This window comes from Acyrthosiphon pisum, chromosome X (assembly GCF_005508785.2).
Source record: "Acyrthosiphon pisum isolate AL4f chromosome X, pea_aphid_22Mar2018_4r6ur, whole genome shotgun sequence".
Classification (NCBI taxonomy): domain Eukaryota; kingdom Metazoa; phylum Arthropoda; class Insecta; order Hemiptera; family Aphididae; genus Acyrthosiphon; species Acyrthosiphon pisum.
In genome coordinates, this window is record NC_042493.1 from 105,286,899 (window position 1) to 105,291,645 (window position 4,747).

General features: G+C 28.8%; 1 pseudogene; it reads right to left on the reverse strand.

The window, feature by feature from the left end:
• Positions 1-554: 554 nt before the first annotated feature.
• LOC100159504 lies at positions 555-1,550 on the reverse strand (annotated as a pseudogene).
• Between the last annotated feature and the right edge of the window lie 3,197 nt (positions 1,551-4,747).

The following is a 4,747-nucleotide window of genomic DNA, read 5'->3' on the forward strand; positions in this document are numbered from 1 at the left end:
TACTAGTATATGTATACAATTATTATAACATAATTATACTATATTACAAAAAATTATTATTGAAGAACAGGAAAATATAAATTAATAATAAGTTGTGAAAGCTTATTATCAACCTGTAACCACACTGAGTAAAGTACCAACTACTGAGTGTGGTTATATTGAACTAACTATCTAAGTATGTAAGACAGAGACAATAGTGTTACAAGTTATTTATAGTTTTACAATATTTGCGACCTAATAAAAGGAAAACACTAAAATATAGTTATAGGAAAGTTAAACTTCTGTCAAAATCTTACATTTCATTATTAAAATTAAAATTTAGAGCTATGTATAATACTTCTAGTGGGTTCAGTTGCTTACTGATTACTGAATATAATATTACTGCTCAATAAGAACTTAATTAAAACAATATTGGTGATAGACTATAAAGTATTCAAATTCCAATTGAAATATAGGTGCATATTATACTTTAGTTTATAATTTTAATCATTCATAAATTATAAAATAATTTTGTCATTGGGTAATTGTTTGTTTAATAGAGTAAAACAATGTCTTTTACCTTTTACTTATTACTTTTTTGGTGATTTTGATGCTTGATACAAATCTAAGCGTTAATCTTTTGGATTATTTTTGTGTATGGCGATCCAAGCAAAGTCACCCTTGTCAATATCAAGGTTTTTATTTGGAGTACAAAGTTGCGAAACCACATTCGTTTTCTTTTAAGGTGTTTTTGGTCCCTTTACGTTTTCGCTTTTATAAAGAGACCGGTAAGAATTGGTTCGACCATTAGTTTGCCTGAAGTTGTACCTTCTCAATTTTGGTTGTTCTTCATTGGTTTTAAAAGCTCCTTTACACAACTTTTCACACGAATAGCACTCACAGTTAACATTGTTTTCACCAAAGAAATTATCACTATAAAAGCATGTTATTTCATCACCAGGTTTAATATCTCTGAGTACTTTAACACAGGCCGTTCCTTTGTCATTAGGTACAAACTTACAATTGGCCAGGCAATCATGGTTGATATACGCTGCTGGGCCCAGCCAAAGTTGAGCACACTTTTTGCGACAGCTGTACATCACTGAAAAATCATTCTTTCCAAAATGCAATATTTCATCCTCCTCTTTTTCTGTCAACTCAGCCACACAACCAACTAATTGTTTAATAATTTCATCTTTATACCAATGATTGGTGGCATTTACTTTGGCTCCTACCTTATTTTCTAAAGAGTATCTGTAACATGGTTCAATTCGGAAACCTGAATCCAAATAAAACATTCTCATGTATCTTTCAATATGGTCTCTGACTAATTTTTTATAAAACGCTTTGAATAAATGATCAGGTATATACTTTAGATTCCAAAAAGAATCAAAAGCTATTTCCATACTTTGATTTTTTATGAATTCATCAATAACAGGTTTTAAATGTGATTTACATTTATACTTTTCTTCATGTTCTGTGTTCATTTTATGGGTATTAAATCCGAGGAAAACATCGACAACAAGAGATGTAGCTAAGTCATCAATATCACACAGTTCTTGAGGCTTCATAATAATTAATGTATCTGAAAAGTTATGTAATATTTTGTTATTAATATTATCATTTAAATGGATTTATTACAAAATATTAACTATGTACTAAAGGATGTACTATGTACCTATAAGGATTATCAATAATCAGTCATTATTTTATTATTTTAAAACATTAAATTGAACTTTTTTGTCAAATACCAAATCATATTTTAATATTTTGGCATTGATTAAATATATTTCCATTACAATTGGTGGACATTTTAAAATCACGATAGCAAATAAAATACAAGTTTCATTAAATTGTTTAGCAATGGTTAATTTTAGAATGATATTCAATATTAATTGGTAAATAAAAAGGTACCCCCATAAGAAAGATATATAAAAAATATATATATATAACCTAACCTAACCTAACCTATTAAGAAAATCACACAAATACAATCCCGAGTATGTACAAGTAGTACAACCACTTCTATGCTAAAATTTGACAACTATAATGAATTTTTGATACAAATAAATTGAGCGATCACACATGGAACTATGGAAGTAGATGTAGACTATGGTCTATCAGTAATTACCAAGTACAAAATCATCAAGTAAAAAATTGTCACGTTAAAAATCTGTAGATTATTCGTGGAAAATAACAAAATCATTGGAAATTAAGTTTGGATAAGTTTCAACAAAATTTGATGGTGACTAATAAATGATGACGACAACTGACAAGGTTTAACATTTTAAATAATATAAAATATTGTAGTATTTGATATTAATACTATTTAATATTTTTTCCGGTTCGTTCAAAGTTTGTAAACCGTCGTTAATCGTTATTCGTCGAGAATATCTGGTTCGAGAAACAATAAGATTTGGTTGGGAGGTAGTTATTAATTATTGCCACATACCCGAAACGACACGATCAGCTGTACCACGAGCAGCCTACTCACACAGACTTCAGACCGCTCCGAGTAATTTCTACCGACAAGGTGACAATCGACATCCGCAGATCAACCGCAGGTGAACGAGAAGGTAATTATTATTATTTTAAAACAGTGTATCAAGACGTCGTATTAACATTCAACAGTCAAGTCTCAGTCTCTTCGGGATCGGGATCTCTTGAGTTCTAAAGTCTGAACGGCGAACGCTCGAGTTACGAAAACCGTTATCCCCTTATCACGTTAGTATCAACGGATTACGGATGGACGTTAGGAACGTCTTGAACAATTTGTCGCGGAAACGACGTAAAACCTGCAGCTGGCCGAGATAATATTACAATTTACAATGGGTAATACTATTTAAATTTCAGACTGTAACTATGCTATATACTGCTGTAATAGTTACTAGGTAATTACTTCTTAATTCTTACTTAGTATTTATCTAACGCGCATGAACTTGACCCACCCACTTTCTATGATACGACCCAAACCAATACCAAAAGTTAGCAAATAGTTAGAAAATAATAGCAAATTTACTTTAGAAGTTAGCATTATTGAAGAAGTTATAACTATTTTTTATCTGGGTGGGCCAAGTTCAGGTAACCCACCCAATTTGTCCGATCGACTCCAAACAAACACTGGTAGTTAGCAAATAGTTAGCAAATGATAGCAAATCAGTTTTTGGAGTTAGCAAATCAAAAGTCTATTTTTGGCCGATTTTAGAAAAAAAAATGTCAGCCCACCCACTTTGTCCGATCGACTCCAAACAAAAACCGGTAGTTAGCAAATAATAACAAATATTAATTGTTATTTTTGCATGATTTTTTTACATTATTTTTAGATTATGAATTTCGATATTTTCCATCATAAAACGTATTATACGATATTAATTATTAGGTGTATTTTTGCTAGTTTTTTTATAAAATAGGTACGTGTATGTGTATGATGTATCCTTGGGTAGACAACTCTAAAATATTTCTAGCCTCATAAAGTTAGTTGTGACTATTTGTAAACATTATATTATAATTCTTAACCCAATCTGATTGAGTGTATATATGCCTTTTTATGGGGGTTACAAAAATATTTTTATATCTAAATGGGATTTGACCATGTTATAATTACTTTTTATAACTACTATAACTACTATACTTTTTATACCTTATCATACCGGTGGGTATTCTAATATTTATAATGTATATTGTAAATAATATATAAAATGTTTTTAATAATTTTAGAAAATTACTGAATATGAACAAAATCCTAGTCCAAATGAGTCCGACCACAATTTGTTGTTTAATATCCCAAACATCACACAGAGCAAGGTAAAAACTATTTAAGTTAAATAAATATTGCAATGATTTAATAATTTAATCTATATCATATAAAATTGTTAAATTTACTCTAGGAAATTACTGAATATGACCAACAAACCAGTCCAAATGAGTCCAACCACACTATGTTCTTTAATATCCAAAACATCACACAGAGCAAGGTAAAAAACTATTTGAGTTAAATAAATATTGTATTAACTCTAATACAAATTATATAAAATAGATTATGATATAATATACAAATGTTAATTATTTAGTATTAAAAATAATAACTGTTTATTTTAATAGAAGAATCAAATATTAAACAAAATAATATTTATAAATTAGTTGTTATTTTTAATCTTCATTAGTAATTAATATCTTAATAACATTATTTTTTTTTTAATTGTCTAAGGATAAAGAACTATGTGCTGAATTACTTGATATTGAGAATATGGAATTTAAAATACTTGAGGATGGAGTGAATATTTTACCTGAAGAAAACCAAAATACAAATTCATATACTGTCATCACTGTTAATGACTCGGCTAATTCAGAATTAAGAATTGTTAATGAAACTTCATTAAGTTCCACATCTTTGGTGGAACCAATAGATATTTCACCTACTAAATTTAGTATAGATCAAGAATATTCTGATCTGATAATAGTTAAAGATGGTGGTCGAAAAAGACAGAAAGTGAACAAGAAATTGGCTGCTAAACTTGAAAAACATCAACTAAAATTAGATTTTATAATAAATTGTAAACACAAACATAAAAGTTCATCGTTTTGTAAGGTATTTGAAATCAATTTAGAGGATATTGAAAGTTTCGAATTCAAATTATGTTCAGAAACTTTAAAAATTGAACAAGATAAGTTTCTTTTATCATACATGTGGATAGAAAAACCAAAACGAACAAATCGTCGGGCAAATTTGTCAAAAAACGATCGTTTAGTTGTCAAGTATTTTATTCCT